Raw genomic sequence first — 18599 nt, forward strand, 5'->3', positions numbered from 1 at the left:
TAGGTAGAAAAATAATAGATCACGACGTTTCGATCGCAACACAAGCAATCGTCATTAGGTGGGACAACCACAGCAAGAAAAAACTGCTGAAGTAGGCGAGAGATCTGCCGTGGCACGAGGTTATATAGGCCTCGGCAGCAGAGGAGGAGAGAGGAGGTGGGAGGTGAGAGGGGGCGGGGCGGAAAGTGGACCCCGCAGCAGCACCCGGGTCACTGGAGTACTGGAGTAGAGATCGAAGTGAGATGCACAGAGAGAGAAAGACACACAGAGAGTCGGAAATAACATCTGATATAGGCAGGTAGGATGGAAACATCAGTCAGTTAAGACTTTACTAGGTAAATAACGTCCGTCCAATGATTGCTCAGTTTGTACCCATCTTCTCGGTTGAAGTTGTGTCTGCGTTTATATATCTGGATGGCAGTATGCACTGCTGTAGTGAAAGTCGGTATGCACTGTTGTAGTCATAGCAGCCATGACCACAGGCAGTATGCACTGCTGTAATCATACCACGTACCACCGCAGTCAGTATGCACTGCTGTAATCATAGCAGGTACCACCACAATATGCACTGCTGAGGGAGGGTGGCATTTGTGCACAGACTGCCCTACATGACATCATGACAACCGTCTGGACCACTGGACGGGTTCCGCAGGACTGGAAGGATGCCCTGGTGGTCCCCATCTTTAAGAAGGGAGACCGCACAGACTGTAACAACTACAGGGGCATCTCATTCCTCAGTGTGCCGGGAAAGGTCCTGGCCAGGATTATTCAACACCGCCTTTCCAGACACGCTGAGGAGAGGCTTGCAGAGCCCCAATGTGGTTTCAGGAAGGGACGGTCCTGCACAGACGCCATATTTTCTGTCCGTTTGCTACAGCAGAGGTGTGGTGTCAGATCCGAGGTTTTCCCTCCTTCCCACTCCAACCACCACCACGTGTCCCTCCCGAGGGATTCTAGATTTGAAGCTTTCGTGACTGCAAGGATTAATACTCTTAGGTTTTTTCGGTAAAGTCACGTAGTTAATTTTATTTCTATCTACGTGACTTTACCGAAAGACCCAAAATATATGAATTACTGCAGTCACAAAAGCTTTAAGTCAAGTTTTGGTGTTCTTGGTAATAATGAAATTCGTATTGCTTCACTCGGCAACATACTCGCAGCGTGTGTCGAGATAATTCGTTTTAAGCGGCTGGTGGGATCAACTTTACAAATGTCTCCCTGGAAAAAAAGCAATGCACGTATACCTTCTGTAATGGGGGTGTCTGATTACATTTTAAATATACTCTTTGGTTCTTTCGGTAAAGTCACATAGTTAGAAATAAAACTAACTACGTGACTTTACCGAAATAACCAAAGAGTATGGGTTCCTGCAGTCAAGAAAGCTTCAAATCAAGATTTGTTTTTTTATTCCCGCGTGTCTTGTCCTGTATTAATTGAAGGCCGTTAAATTTCCGTGATTAAATATCGCCCTCTAACTGATGGGAAACAATTATGTGTATAGGTAGTGCAACAAGTAGGTTAATGTATAACCCAACCGTCCCAACGAGGTGTCATGCATGAGGTGTGGTTTGTGCACTTCGCTAAGCAGTGGTGGCTATCCACGTGACCTGTAACCCAGCGCTGTGGAGGCAGCAGAGAGGGCTGGCGGATCACACGGCAGACGCTGCTGTAAAACTCCCTTCCCGTGGGCGTCGAGGAGGAGCCGTACCGCTGGCTTTGCCATGAGAAGGCGGTCGAGCAAGAGTGTCAACACCACCTGTTCCATCTGTACGGGGATAGAGCGTTTCCCCCTGGCAAGCGTGGGGTTTTTTTCCGGGTGCTCTGGTTTCCTCCCACATGTAAGCACCCATTAATTGGCCGATAACACCTGAATACATATATAGAGGACCGCGGGGCTTGGGCGGTTGTTGGTGCCAACTCATCACCTGATTGCTGCCTTCCCAATGTTCTGTCGTTCTCTCTCTCCGAGAGAATGAATCCTGTCCGGCAGCCAGTTCAAATTTTAAATTATTACTCTTAATATTTGTGAAGCAGCCCACTGAAGGGTGGGTGAATCGTGTAATGATAACATTTCATTTTCAAATCAATGGGTAGGGTCCCAGGCCTGCGCAAGGTAAAATACGGTTTTTTTTCCACGGATAGTGCTCACCACACGTGGTTGTGGATTTTTCCAGTGTTTCACTTAAACCCACGGTAAAGTTATCTTTAACGTCAAAGGGAAATATTTGTTCACGTTTTCTTTTTTCATAACACTCCACCAATGAACTTTTATTGGCCGCTGTAAAGACGTTTGCATCCCTCGGGTGATGCTGCCTCCAACTGCACAAATGTTTACTCTTACGGAAATGACCAGGTTTGGTCTATCACTGTCACAGCGGTGTCGTGGTCAGCACACAGGACTATACAATCCAGGGGTCAGCGGTTCGATCTCCCTGCGTGGCAGTTAAAACTACGGGTTTGGATCATTGTCATCAGCCATGATCGATACACCACTGGTTGAAGGACTTAAGTAATCTCTCATGGTCCTGCGATGTCACGATTCGACCAGTTTTAATACAAAGCACGTCATCTGGTGGTGATGCTGCTGCTGCGTTGGCAGTGGCGCATAAATAAAAAACAAAAAAACTCTAACACATTTGCCGCAAAAGGAAACATTTCCAATGAGCGACGATTCGGGAAATGACCCTTCACATTACGTGATGTAAAAGGTCCGTTGCTCAAAACGTCACATATTATATATGTTCATTTTAAGGCCTCACACATTCAGTGTTATTGACGATTGTTTTGACATTCATTTGCATGTTAACGCCGATTAAATATCTGAGACCAAAATATCACGCACAAACTAGCATATTTTGGCCCCCCGAAAGATCAACCCAAAATCCACTTCTCCTGTAGCCGGAGGACTCCGAACACACAGACCGACCTCGTCTTTAGGGCTGTTATATATTTGGAATTAGATGAGCCCGTAAAGATCTAACTTGTTATACTGTTGTTGACCGCACGGAATTACTCAGGGGGGTCACACCCTCGGTGATCAATTAGAGGAGGTGCTATCGGCTAATGGCTTTGGGGGATGAAGACCGAATACACGGGGGGCCACACACCTGTGACCTCTCTCCCATCCCAAATCGACAGTGATTACGACTGAGCAATTAAGTTATGTTTAATTGCTTCAATTATTTATGGACAGCCCCCCCTCTCCCCCCCCCCCTTCTGAGAGGGGGAGGAAGAGGGGCGAGGGCGAATCAACCACGTCATTGTTCAAGTGGAAAAATGAGGACGAGAAGTTTAAATACGGCGAGCAGGAGACGCTTTGCTCGAGATTGTGTCAGGGGTTCTTAGAACCGGGAGTCCCGGGTTGGAGGTGAAGGAGGCTTAGAGGAAGTTGGGTGAGACTCTCTTCCTATCGTTATGCTGTCCATACAGAGTTGTAACTTGCCTTGTGTTGGTACCGCGAGCCCTGCCGTGTGCATATCAGGGGTTACAGTTATGGGTGAATGGGGAGCAGCGGTAGTGCCGATTAAGCTAGTGCGGGGCCTGTAGCATATGTTATAAAGGGGCCCTAAATAAAATAAAACACGTAAATATAAAAAAATGACTTGCCTAGTAAAGTTATAGTATTTTTTTTATTGCTATACAGCCAGATAACACGACAAATCGCTAACCTTAATCACCCCGTCGTTCATAAAAGTTCAAGGCAGTATAGTACTATATAGAATCACTGAACCGGAATTAATAGCTTGAAAGCATTTAACGCGGGGCCCTTGAAAGTGCGGGGCCCGTAGCATATGCCACTTTTGCTACTATAAAAATCTGGCACTGAGCAGCGCGCTGTGCTACAAACCCGGCAACGCGTGTTCGATTCCTGCTCAAGGCTAATACCAGTGGTGATTATTTGAATCGGCCCGAGATCGACACGGCCTCAAATGAGTACCTGGTGCGGTGTGTAACATCGCCACTGGGAAGACAAAGGCGACCGGGCGTGGTGCTGGCCACCCACCCCTCCTTTGTCTGGTAAGAGGGGGTGGTAGGTAGGAGGGGGCTTTTCCTGTTAGGATGGCGATGGTTTAGTTTGATTTGTATGTATTTACCTTTCTTGTACTTTGCACTGCTATCTTGTTTTTGCATTGTTTGTTGTTGTAACGTTCTTACCCCGTGCCCCTTATGGACATCTGTGAAAAAGAGCTTTATTGCTCATAGGATTCCTCCTGTATAAATGCTGATTCTGATTTTCTCATACGATCTGCTCGTACAGTTTGTTAAGGCGATACGGGAGGTCTTTGTATGTGTTACATGAGCCTGTACGAAGCTGGTTGAGAACCAGAGTAGTTTGAGAGGGAAGTATAGGGTGTGTGTGGCATTGTAAGCACCTAGCCTGGCACAAGCTCTGTAGTGCCGCCACCGCTTACTTAGTGGCGAATAGTGCCCATTGTTGTTACAATGGTTGTGAGTGTGTACGCGCGCCTCGCTACCAACTCGGTGATCGGTCTTTGTCGATTCACGTTCACGGCAAACATCGGCGGTGAGTGACATCTGAACCAGTCCAGAACCTCTCCGAGGTGAAATCGGTATGAATTACCACGAGTGCAATGTGTAAACATGGGAGACAATAGCGTACGGTGTTGGTTACACCACCTACACGTATGCCGTGCCGGCCTTAATATGGGCTCGCGAGGATCAATTGCCACAATAATTTGTAAAAGTCAATACGGGAGTTCCGTGTACGCGACGTTAACCTTAACGGCCGGGAGTGGTGCTGGCCACCCACCCCCTCGTGTGACGTGCCGGCCTTCATAGGTGCTCGCTAACAGCACTTGCTCCGACAGTTTGTTAAGGTTATACGGGGGTTCTTTGTCTTGGTATACCTTAAGCTATAAAAATGTAATTTGTCGATATGGTGTGTTTCTTATGACCAGGTGAGCTGCACTATCTTTAATCAGCTGCATAACGCTGTGGGATAGCTACCTGGTCTGTCACTCCACACGTATGTATGTAAACACACGGCTGCGTAATGCCCTGTGGAAGCTACCTGGTCTATCACGCCACACGAAGCTCTGGGTCTTCTCGGCCACAGACAGTTACGCCCTCCCTTCTCGAGGCTTGTGAAACGTGGACCCTTCTAATGAGGAGCACACCGATCTGTTAACGATTTGGACATGGTCCCATCAAATAGCTCCCCCGGCAGGCATGGTTGCGTTGGTTGGATCGTGTAGCCCACATGCCAAAACAGCTTCTGATTACCCGAATAAAGGGAGATGAAACGGGCGCGGGACGGGCTAGACAAGAGATGGGGCTGATGTGGTACCAGAGGATGTGGAGCTGAGTGGACTTACCGATGGTACAAGCGGCGTCAAGATCGGCCTCTATGGCCTCTATGGAGGAGGCTCGTAAAGGACGCTACTGGGCAGTTGGAGGCTATCGCCCTCAACGGAGGGCATAGGAGCGAAACTCACAACACCGAGCGGAGCGCCGGGCGGATAAAACACTGCAAGTTGGCATAGTGGTGAACACAGGTGCCAGTCATCTCAGTCAACCCATGGCACCTGGGTCTGTCCAATGACCTGCCAGCAAGCCTTCGACACTTCACGTGGCAGCAAGGTGCACCTACCCTGGCACAAGCCCCGTGAGGATGTCACCGCGACTTAGGGGAGAACGGCGGTTGTTGTAGTGAAATGTTGTGCGTATATGTGGGGAGCTGTAGCGTCGCACGTTAGCGCGCTGTGCTACGAATCCGCCGACCCCAGTTCGTTTCCCGCTCACGACCAACAACAGGGGCAAATATTTTGATCAATATTGGGCCTCCCCTAGGTCGACTCTGTCTTAAATGAGCAAATGGGGCAGCGTTAATAACATCAGCACTGGGGAGACAAAGGCGGCCGGGCATGATGCTGGCCACCCACCCCCTCTGGTGCAGCACTTGCCCCAACAATCTATTATAGGGAGCGGTCTTTGTCTTCATTTCACGTCCGTGTGGGGGTGTGCAGCACCGCGCAACAAACCCGGGGATCCGAGTTTCAAGCCAGGAGCGGTGTGGCACCGTGTTTCGCCAACTGCACTGCGATCTCGGTCATCCTGGGTTAGACTCCGTGGCAAGTCATTTACCTAAACCGATCTTATCTTCTCAAGATACGGTATATATAGCGCCTTTACCAAGGCGCTTTAGAGCAATTATAACATACATCGGATGACCATGATTTGAAATGAATAATTGGGTTATTGTATAAGTGGTGGTGTAGTGTTGATGACGGTAGTACAAGAGGGATTGATGACGAGGTGTTGGGGCCATGGTCGTAGCTGAGGGTCGACAGAACGCTGGGGGGCTGAAAAGTAACGAGGCATTGTATTGGGAAGACAAATGGGGTCGGGCGAGGGGCAGGAGGCAGAAGAGAGGGGACACCGTGAGCAAACCTTCCGCACGGCCGACGACGATAACTCGTCTAGGTTGACTCGGCCTTAAATTGTGTTAACGTTAACGAGTTTTAAATCGTCACGAACGGAGGGACGAAGGCAGTGAGGCGCGGATCTGACCGCAGCACCCCCAACAGAGGTCGATGCCCTTGCCTCACCGGCTAATAACTCATTTGTCAACGACAATAATAGGAGCTCGCAAACAACACGCCGTGTCTATGTAGGTTATACGGGGTGTCTCTTTCTTTGTGTGTGTGTATTTTTAATAAATGTGCTGAAATGAAATCCGCATCTGATGTCAAAAAGGGGGCGAATTGCTCGCTCAGAATCAACAGTCAGACCCACAGGATATTGCAGACAAGGCAGTAAATACGACACCGCGTGTTGTGGAGCGAGGTCGATGTTCACATCCACACGTTCTCTACGGTTTCGCGGGGTGCTTCCCGTGTGGGCCAGGTAAGCGCAACCCCGTATAGCATTGTGATTAGCCGTGGTCTATCCACTGCTGGATGAAGGTCTCCTGCCCTCCCCCCTAAGCCCTTTGTCATATCTCAAGAGCCGCTTTCATCGCTCCATCTCCGCGGAACGTCCTAGATCGGGGCTCGTTCCGCTAGGCTAGTACTATATGCACTGCATGTTTGCTCCTGTGTGTCACTCTGTGTGGGGGGGAGCGGTGGTGTAGTGGTTAGCGCACTGCGCTGCGAACCCGGCGGTCCGAGTTCGATACCCGTTCACGGCCGATACCAATGACGAGCTAAATTAGTCATGGGCTTCCTCTAGGTCGATTCAGCCTCAAATGAGTAGCTGGTGCGGTGTGTATACATCGCCACTAGGGAGATAAAGGCGGCCGGGCGTGGTGCTGCCCACACCACCTTGTGTGCCGCCCACACCACCTTGTGTGCCGCCCACACCACCTTGTGTGCCGCCCACACCACCTTGTGTGCCGCCCACACCACCTTGTGTGCCGCCCACACCACCTTGTGTGCCGCCCACACCACCTTGTGTGCCGTGCCAATCTTCATAGGTGCTTGCCAACAGCATTTTCCCCACCAGTCTGTTCAAGGATATACGGGACCGGTTCACATCCCTCGCCATTGATGTTGGTCTTGCTCTGGAATGGACTTCAGGTCGCCAGGTTCGTGGCGCAGTACGCTCACCACTGCGCCACCGCTCCCCCTATGTGTCGGTTGTATCTTAGTAGTGTGTGGTAACTCCGTTACTTCTGTCTATCTCATTGACCTGTATTAACCAGCGTGGTGAAGTATAATTAAACAACACGGCATAGAGGAAACCTTAACCCAGCAGTCGATTGATAAATGGATGTAAATGTTATAAATACGTGTCTGTCTATTTAACACGGAGGCTCTGTGGTTATTAAATGTGTATGCGTGTATACTGTCTCCATGCGCTTATTGAATATGCGTGTACACAAATATCGACTAGTTATGTATTTGTGTCATAATTTACGGTCGTGGGGGTTGCTTAACCACGCTGGTCAATACAGGTTGGTGAAGGGAGGTTGCCCAGGACCAGTAAGACACCACTTGCCAACCGCGCTGATCGGAGATGATTTAACTGACGTTATATCCGATCGCCCGGCTCGTAACGCAGGGCGCTAATCACGGCACCACCGCTCCCCCGTGTTTACATAAGTGTCGTTTTGTATCGCGTTTATCAGTGGCGAGTTATAGGCTCTTTGTGTACATGTGTGCGTTGATGTATGGAGAACGGTGGTGGAATGGTTCGTGCGCTACAAACTATTCCACCACCCGTGATCGATTCCCGTTCACTGCCAACATCAGGGGGCGCCACGGTGGTGGGATGTTAACTTCCTCACCTGGTATACAGGAGGTTGTGTGTTCGTTCCCGACCCTGACGCCTGTATATTTGGGAATTTGTGTGTTATCTCTCTCTCTCCCCATGGTCGCGTGGATTTTTCTCCGGTGTTTCCCTCCACATTTTGAATCATGCGTTTAGAGTATTTGTCTGCTATACATTTCCACATCATAAAGCACTTCGTTGAGCTATCATATGTGGCCAGGTCGCTTCTAAAAAAAATCAGCTACATAGCACAGTGCACCTTACCTGGTAAAATATTTTTTTTCATAGTTTTGTTGATGACGGATATCTGAACCGGTCCTGGGCCTCCCCTAGGTCGATTCAGCCTTAGGTGAAAACCCGGTGCGGTGTGTGGTAAATATCAGGACTGGAAAAACCAAAGTGGCCAGGCGCGGTGCTGGCCACACCATCCCCGTGTGTGTTGTTTACGGTCACAGCACTCGCCCCAACAGTCTGTTAACGGTTACACGAGGGACCTTTATGTCTGTGTGTATGTATACTATACATCTAGTCTATGTTAATGTGTGTTAGCATCTGCTATACACGTCTCTGTGTGTGTATGTCGCATATAGGTTGTGTATGATCGTGTCTTACATGTTAAATATGTTCTCCCTTATAAGAATGTATGTCTTTACATATCTAGCCGGAGAGTGTGTTTTTCGATTTTAGCATTTACTACCATTTTTATTCTATTAAATGTAGCCTTTTACTGGTATATGTGCTAGGTCACTGGGTATTTGTTGACAGGTTGTTCTTTCACAACCAATATTTATGATTATTATTATTAGGTTTCATTTGGGTTGGATCGTCGTGGAATGTAAAATGTAAAAAAATGTTAGATGTATCAATTACACTGGTCAACACACTTTTTCTAGCATAAGGTATTCCAACGGTATTAAGGTAAGTTTGGGGTGCTGATTCCAAATCTGGCATCAGTTTTGTCTACCACATCAGGTTTTTGAGATATCAAATATTGCATTTTCAATAAAAACTGCCGAAGAAAAATATTAAATAAATGTGGATATCTACATAAAATGATATTATAAACACACTATCCTAAAAATACAGTACCATATTTTAACACTACAGCAGTCACTGACTCGCAACAACTTGCAATAATAAGTGACAGAGTTAATTTCGGGTAAAATCAATGAAAATGGGGTATGCCGATAGCATAAAAATGAGATGTGATAGAGCAAATCTGAGATCAGATTTGGAATCAGCACCCTGAAATTAGCTGCAAAAGTCCAGGTCAGAAAAAAACTTTTGTTTTGTTGACCAGTGTTATAACCCTCCACCACGCGACATAGTCAATGAAAGATGTCACGTCGGGGCAAATACGCCAAATGATTTAGTTTTTCTGTCAAAACTGGAGGAGGAGGAGAAATGTTGAAAAGCGAATACCAAGTTGACATTTATTTTTTTAATCGACGTTTCGCTGGAGATTACATCCAGCGTGATTAGGAGCCGAGCTTTTTATTCACACGCGATGTCGCTAAATGTAATCCCCAGCGAAACGTCGATTTAAAAAAACACCAACGTTAACATTCCTCCGGGTTTTGCTGACAATCCAAATCATTTGGCTAATTTTCCCCAACGTGAAAACTCGATTTGATTGACTCTGCCGAGTGGCAGAGGGTTATGATTGAAACTAATTGACATTATACCTACACGACGATCTAACCGAAAATAAACGAATTATAAATCACGGTGGAAAGTGTCTAAGGTACGTGGTGTTTCTTCACGCATAATTTAATATCAGTAGAATAGTGGTTATGTACAGCGTCTACCAATGCCTATCGTATTAAGACGCTTTGGAGATTATTAAATATTTGTATTGAAAGGCTGTCCAAACCAAGGTCCGCGGGCTAACTGTCACCTCCGATTTGTCGCTTATTCCCTTATGATCTTCGAGAACACTTTGTACGCATATATAATGTTCCAAATCAGGGTTGTCTCTGTATTTAATAGATGCTTTTTGAAACAGGAGTATTTCTCCACAAATCTGGCTATCACCTGATGGTACTAGTTGTAATTATCAGCGATACGTCGTACTCGAATTGTAAATATTGTGGGTTTACTCTCCAACACACCGGTGTGCTAAACTAGTAACTAATTTGTATGTCTTGTTTACGTGAGAACCTGATTAATTGCCTGTACCGGGTGGTGGGGGGTTTAATCATGCATTTATATGTACAGTGAGGGAAAAAAGTATTTGATCCCCTGCTGATTTTGTACGTTTGCCCACTGACAAAGAAATGATCAGTCTATAATTTTAATGGTAGGTTTATTTGAACAGTGAGAGACAGAATAACAACAACAAAATCCAGAAAAGCGCATGTCAAAAATGTTATAAATTGATTTGCATTTTAATGAGGGAAATAAGTATTTTACCCCTCTGCAAAACATGACTTAGTACTTGGTAGCAAAACCCTTGTTGGCAATCACAGAGATCAGACGCTTCTTGTAGTTGGCCACCAGGTTTGCACACATCTCAGGAGGGATTTTTTCCCACTCCTCTTTGCAGATCTTCTCCAAGTCATTAAGGTTTCGAGGCTGACGTTTGGCAACTTGAACCTTCAGCTCCCTCCACAGATTTTCTATGGGATTAAGGTCTGGAGACTGGCTAGGCCACTCCAGGACCTTAATGTGCTTCTTCTTGAACCACTCCTTTTTTGCCTTGGCCGTGTGTTTTTGGGCATTGTCATGCTGGAATACCCATCCACGACCCATTTTCAATGCCCTGGCTGAGGGAAGGAGGTTCTCACCCAAGATTTGACGGTACATGGCCCCGTCCATCGTCCCTTTGATGCGGTGAAGTTGTCCTGTCCCCTTAGCAGAAAAGCACCCCCAAAGCATAATGTTTCCACCTCCATGTTTGACGGTGGGGATGGTGTTCTTGGGGTCATAGGCAGCATTCCTCCTCCAAACACGGCGAGTTGAGTTGATGCCAAAGAGCTCAATTTTGGTCTCATCTGACCACAACACTTTCACCCAGTTGTCCTCTGAATCATTCAGATGTTCATTGGCAAACTTCAGACGGGCATGTATATGTGCTTTCTTGAGCAGGGGGACCTTGCGGGTGCTGCAGGATTTCAGTCCTTCATGGCGTAGTGTGTTACCAAATGTTTTCTTGGTGACTATGGTCCCAGCTGCCTTGAGATCATTGACAAGATCCTCCCGTGTAGTTCTGGGCTGATTCCTCACTGTTCTCATGATCATTGCAACTCCACGAGGTGAGATCTTGCATGGAGCCCCAGGCCGACGGAGATTGACAGTTCTTTTGTGTTTCTCTTTTTTGCTGCTTGGCGATGGTCTTGTAGCCCATTACAGCCTTGTGTAGGTCTAAAATTTTGTCCCTGACATCCTTGGAAAGCTCTTTGGTCTTGGCCATGGTGGAGAGTTTGGAATCTGATTGATTGATTGCTTCTGTGAACAGGTGTCTTTTATACAGGTGTAATGTGAGCAAGGATTGAGGGGGGGGCGGAGTCTGGGTCACGTGGGGAGTGGGTGGAGTTAGGGTCACGTGGGGGAGAGGATTTAGGGAGAGAACCGGAAGGGGAAGGGGGAGTGGAGACGGAGTGAAATACGAGGAGGCTACGCTGGGCAAGACGGAGAGTGTGGCGCGGTCGCCACGCGGTGGGAGACGTCGACACCGACAGCCATCGGTGTCAGACGAAGAGAGCTAACGGGGCAGTGAGAGGCTAGCTGTGAAAGGGGCAGCAGTGACGCTAGATAGCGGGGCAGCAGTGTGGCTGCAAGGATGGCCTGACGGGGCAGCAGGGAGACTGCATATTGGAGCAGCAGGGAGACTGCACAACGGAGCAGCCGAGGGCTGTGGAGAGGTCGTCGAGCGGGACGCGGGCCTGAGCGAGACGCCGTGGTACGGAGATTCTACGAACCCAATAAAGGACAACGGAGATCGACATCTGAGAGAGAGTCCTTTATTACACAGGTAACAAGCTGAGATTAGGAGCACTCCCTTTAAGAGTGTGCTCTTAATCTCAGCTCGTTACCTGTATAAAAGACACCTGGGAGCCAAAAAAAATTTCTGAGTAAGAGGGGGTCAAATACTTATTTTCCTCATTAAAATGCAAATCAATGTATAACATTTTTGACATGCGTTTTTCTGGATTTTGTTGTTGTTATTCTGTCTCTCACTGTTCAAAGAAACTTACCAGTAAAATCATAAACTGATCATTTCTTTGTCAGTGGGAAAACGTTAAAAATCAGCAGGTGATCAAATACTTTTTTCCCTCACTGTACGTGATTTAGCACAAAACAACCTCTATTATGGATAATATTGGTCACAAAAGCTTGTATTAAATTCTCTATTTAAATTGGAAAAAAATTATCGTGGCAAATAAGGAATTTGTTAGTGTAAACATTTCGTAGTAAATCTATCTACTCATTGTGTTGCAACAGCTGATACCATTTGTCTTGTCTATGATGCACAGTCATTCCATCTGTTCATAATAAGACGTCGTACTCAAATTGTAATGTTGTGGATTCACTCTTCAACACATCGGTGAGCTAAAGTAGTGAACTATTTGTCTTTTGTCAGCGTGATACATTTTTTAATGATTGGCCGTATCGGGTTTTGAAGGGTTGCGACACATTTATAAATAACGCGATCTAACTAAAAAACCTTTATTATGAATAATACTGTTCGTGAAAGCCTACGTGTTAAACTCATTCCATCTGGTACAAGAACGTTCCCTGTTTTAATACTGCGAAGAGCAATGGTTACTTCTTCAAGTATGAAATTTGGAACCATGTCCTCTTACTCTGACAATTAGTTTCCTAGCAGAGAGACATAGGAGACATATAATAGACAGAGGAAGACAAGGGGACAAACAAGATGCGGACCCAGTCCCAGAGAGAACCATAGGGAGACAGAGATGGACCAATCTAGACATGCAAAGGGAGGCAGACCGAGTGACAGAGAACGCTTTGGCAATTGTTGACTACGGCTTCCCGCCTGGCTGCTTGCCAGCTTTTCTGTGGTGCCTGAGCGAGTGTGAGATTCAATTGACATGCGCAACGTTATTTCCAACTAAATATTATTATTCATGCAGTTCTTCAGGAACTAGTTGTATTGCACAATGCTTTAGGATATAATACAGAAAAATGTAATCAGAGGACAAAATACATGGAGACAGAGGGAAACAGTCTTAAAAGTTTATCGACAAAAACCATAACAACTGATGAAAAATAAAATATTTAAACCTTTCTGGCAATAAAACAGGTGTTAAGATGTTCAAACACCAAATTAGGTACCAGAGACAGTTGTAGGCCAATCAGCTTCAAGGATAATGCCTATGTTATCAGAGCATGTTTGTTTACATGTTTTGCCACAGGTATGGACACTTGTTGCCTTGGAAAAGGTATCTATTTCGTTGTATGAACATCTTAACACCTATTTTATTGCCAGAAAGTGTAAAACCTATTCTTATTTTTCATAAATTTGATACTGGCAAATATGTACCATAGATATGACAATGACAACTATAGTATTTGCCTTTAAATTAGAATTTGGCTGAATCTGATCCAGAATATGAAGTAGGTTACTGAGAGGATATATCTATTGCTGAGTTTTTATTGCTCTCCCCTCAAATGGTTGCAGGTTTTTCTCCCGGACTTCCTATTTCCTCCTACAAGTGGACACACCGAATGCTCAAAGACAGGAAGTGGCCAAACATCTTAGAAGATGCTTTTCATTTTCCCAAACTTGTAAGAAACAGAGACGGTCACGAGATATAGGATTCCTTTGCCCCAGACACTGACGCTGGGTGAATGAGAGGGGTGAGACAAATGCTTGCAAGGAACAGTGGACAAGTTGGCGAACGAACAACTGTGAAGCAAGCAGAAACCCCTTGACTGATTGAGACGCTGGACACTGAGAAGTTCGAAGGGGAGACCATGAACTCTAGCCTCGCTCTGGGACTCATGGACGGGGATCCTGGCCAAAATGCCTCCCATGTGGAGCCACTGCTCTGCCTGATCCGGGAGTCCGGCCTCCGCTGCCGCCCGGCACGACTGTCCGCACGCACCGCCAACATAATCTTCATCGCCATGATCTTTTCCATGGTGTTGAACTTCTTGGGGAACATGACCATCATCACGGCCATCTCCTACTTCAAGCAGCTGCAGGTGTTGCCCAACACCTTCACCTTCTCCCTCGCAGTGGCCGACATCATGGTGGGCGTGGTGGTGATGCCCTTCTACATGACACAGTGTGTCTACGACTGCTGGTTCTACAGCCACGCGTTCTGCAAGGTGCACCACTTCCTTGACGCCTTCATCTCCACCGCCTCCACCATGCACCTTTGTTGCATCGCCTACGACCGCTACCTGGCCATTTGCGACCCGATGCACTATCGAGAGCGCTTCACCTGGAAGACAGCAGCCCTGCTTCTTGCCGCCGCATGGCTCGGGTCGCTGCTCTATGTGGTGCCCGTGATGCTGGGATGGATTGTCATTGGCATCGAGGACATGATGGAGAGCCGCACCTGTCCAGACAACTGCGTCTTCTACATGAACAAGGTGTTCTCGAGCTGTGGGGCCTTCTTCAGCTTCGTCGTGCCCATGACGATAATGACCCTTGCCTACGCGAAGATTTACCGCGTGGCACGCAAGCAGGCCCGCTCCATCAGCGTTCAGCAGCAAGGGGGTCAGGGCAAGTCGGGCTTCAACAAGCAGCAGTGGGCGGCCATGAAACGAGAGCACAACGCCACCAAGACTGTGTCCATCATCCTGGGCGTATTCATGTTCTGCTGGGCGCCATTTTTTTCCACCATCGTCAATGATCCCTGGATCGATTTTAAAACAAATTCCATCTTTTGGGACATCGTGAACTGGTTCGGGCACGTTAATTCAGCCATCAACCCTTACCTATACGGGGGCTTCAACCGCACGTTTCGTAACGCCATCCGCATCATGTTTAGCCGCAAGTTTTGGCAGCCTGGGAGCCGCTCAGCCGAGCTGTGAGAGTCCAATGAGGCCCAAAATTCGATTTATAGGTCATAATTTAACATTAAATTGAGTTTATATGTGTAATGTGTTTGATGGTTTCTCAGTTCCATTATTAGTTATTCAACTGGGTCGCGGGGTGAGGGGGAGACAGAGAACACATGGCTGTCTTGGAAAATTTCATACTTTGGGCATGTGCTTACTTACCATTGATTGACACTGCCTGCCATATTTTTTGCACGAGGATACATTTTGGATGAAAGAGGCCAAAGGGGTCTCTCATAAATTTGGTTGCTTTACGCCCAATTCTACTGTCGCGGATACTCTCCTCACAAACACGCCGTGACAGTTCAGGGTTCAAATCCGTTTATTCCACCATTGTGAAACACAGCTACTTCCTTCATCCACAGCTCTCGCCTCACATCCCTCTTCCGACGTGCCTTATACCCACAGGTCCCTCTCCCATTTCCTGCCCCTCCCCTCATTACTGTCACCTAATTGCCAGTTGCCAATCGCATTGTGACATCTCGGACCATGTCTCCTCATCTCCTGCCACCAATCACAGATCGTCATACCGCGGGTGCTCGTTATAATTATTGTGATCGTTGCTTCTCGGCTGTCATGTTAAATAACTGCCACTATGAGGAACAGTATATGTTCAGCTCTCTTGCAAACCCTCTCCTGGACAAAAAGCCTCCCTGCACCGTCCAGGTCGAATTGGTTATTTTACTATACTTCATGTTGGTCAGCCGAGTGAGTGAAGCAGGGGGCATAGATGTGGAAGCATAGTAGTGCAATACAACATTGGATTTTGCAGCACTGCCTTCTACCGACTACAGCGTAGTCTGCTGTAGCAGCCTTTGACAACCTGCTGTGCACGGTGATTGCCCATTTAGGTGATATCCATTCTCAAAACCTGCTTAGCTTTTGCGATCATCTGACAAGGTCAAAGACGAGCACCCATTTGAATCAATTAGTCGCATGCCCCGAGAGGAGGTGTAGCGATCCTCAATACTGTACATCGCCTGGGCATGCCATTCTCATGCGTCCGATGCCACACCAAGTGTAGGCTGAGATTACGATGTCTGAGATCGGCCCCAACGGTGTGCATCCAGGTCTACCTCGGCCTGCCCCTGGGCAGCGTCCAATCTCGAGCAAGGCCATCGATAATTGCGCGGATCTGCCAACATGTCAGCACGGGCAATGTGTCTCCTGGTTCGATGTCAGACACCGGCTGACGTGCTGGACTTAAGAATGTGTGATATGCTCGCTGAAGTGTAACTGAAGTATCCATCGGAAGGACCAGTGGCGGCTCCTGCAAAATCTCTCAGGGGGGGCAAATGTCTGGATGATTGATAAGGATAAGGTCCACCCATGCAATGGATACATTAACAGCTTAAGCATGTAAAGGCAACTTCACTTCTTTAATATTAATGAAAAATAAAGTGACTCTTACAATACATCTTGTTTGTTTCTATACTCACTATTAAAACAAACCACTCAGGTTTATTTTATTAAAGATTCCACTAGGTGGCGACAAATTATATTGTTGGATGAAACGTGCTTACGTATGATGACGTAAGCACGTATGATGACGTAAGCACGTTAGGGCGAGCCCTCCCGGAACCCATAGAGAATGCATTGCAGCGCCCCCGTTCGAAAAAAAACATCTTTGAATGTAAGTCTATGGGACCACTCGGGGCGATTCTCAGCTGGAGGGAAATCGCCCAAAAAGAGGCGGTACTCCACAGAACATAGCATGACGCTGATTAGACTATATCCAGCGGCACAGTGACGGCTAGCGTGACTCTGTGGTTGAATGACATTGGTGGTGCGTCGCCCAATCGCCCTAATGAAGAAACCGCCCCTGGGAAGGACCACCGGTCAAAGGTGTCCAGTTTGTTGTTTAAATATGGAGTCATCAACCACGTCTCCCTGCCATATAGAACCTATATAGACACATTTAAATGTCAAGGGAAACTTGTAGTCGGTCTATATAGGCCTACAATAAAGTGGTACATAAGTAACGTTCATAAAAAGTGTATTTGCGACTGTATAATAAGTGTTTTTATAATTGAATGTGAATTTCATAATTAAAGAATACATGTAATGACGTTAAACAGACCAATGACGACAATGCCTTAATTGTCTGGAAATTATTTACATGTATGCAAAGCAGCAGCAGTAGCTACGGACACCATCAGTAAACAAAGCAGCCAAATTCCGAAACAACAGAGAATAGAATGGTGAATGCGGATATTACAGTAGAGACATTGAATGTGAGAACACTTTGGACAAGAGGACAGTTGGACAGTTTTTTTTTATGTATATTGAACTTCTTTCGCACCGTACGTATATAAGGCACCAACCTCTCCACAGTCCACGCTAAATTCGACCGAACATGGACGGTGACGCAGAGAGGTGAATGTAGGCACTCAGTGGCTGAGTCGGAGGGGAAGGTGCGATAGAGTTAGACGTTGAATATATATCACTGCAACTCGCTTTTTCAGAACCATTGATTTTGGTGAGAGCCTATTAAGGACGACTGCACCGTCCCATGCGCACCTTTGGCGGTGTCATTACGATCTATACGGCATCTACTGCCTCTTTTGTTTGGTTGAAAACAGCATTCAACGGAACACATTTCAAAACTGTTGCTTTCCCTCAACCTTTATTGGAAAGTACAGGGCACTGTACACGGACGTAGGGTGCTAAGGGGCAGTCCATAAATGACGTCACGCGATTTTGGGCGATTTTTGAGCCCCCCCCCCCCCTTCGTCACACGGCGTCACAAAAAGTCAGACCCCCCTCAAATAGGACGTCACAAAGCTCGCCCCCCTCCCCCCCAAATATAAAACATGCTTCAAATCGCCTTAAACTATTGTCATTGTAGTGCGTATTTAATGTGGCGCTGCACTCTGATGTTGTAGGAGAAAACATTTACTAAAAGTATATTTAATTAAGTAGAACGTGTTGTCTATATTTATTTAAAGTTGCGCATTTTTATGTGACGTCACATTTCTCAACCCCCCCCCCTTGTCACACAAATGTCTGACCCCCCCCCCCCAGGTGCGTGACGTCATTTATGGACGGCCCCTAATGTGAAACGCTTTGAGAGCATACCGACCAACGAATTAAAATAACCCACAGCAAGGATGCTGCTGCAATGTTAAAGTAATCACACTTGACTCGCATTATAGAGATCAACATGTTGGGGGAAAAAACAAGGTTCGTAACTCTCCACCTCTAATCCACCCAGCAGTATAAATGGTACGCTACAGGTCAATTGATTCGGCAGTTCGCGGGTGATGGGGTTAAGTGTCGGTACGCCCGTAGGGCGAGTTTGACTTCTATATTTGGGGGGGGGTGGGGGGGGT

The 18599-nt window shown here is 46.9% G+C and overlaps 1 pseudogene across 1 annotated transcript; it reads left to right on the forward strand.

Annotated features, from left to right (window-relative positions):
* The first annotated feature begins 11832 nt into the window (after positions 1 to 11832).
* Positions 11833 to 16682, forward strand: LOC144728152 (trace amine-associated receptor 365 pseudogene; annotated as a pseudogene). Its single transcript, XR_013587491.1, has 2 exons — positions 11833 to 12133; positions 13877 to 16682. The product of XR_013587491.1 is annotated as a trace amine-associated receptor 365 pseudogene (transcript).
* Positions 16683 to 18599: the final 1917 nt, after the last annotated feature.

This window comes from Lampetra planeri, chromosome 27 (assembly GCF_965212315.1).
Source record: "Lampetra planeri chromosome 27, kcLamPlan1.2.h2, whole genome shotgun sequence".
NCBI classification, from domain to species: domain Eukaryota; kingdom Metazoa; phylum Chordata; class Hyperoartia; order Petromyzontiformes; family Petromyzontidae; genus Lampetra; species Lampetra planeri.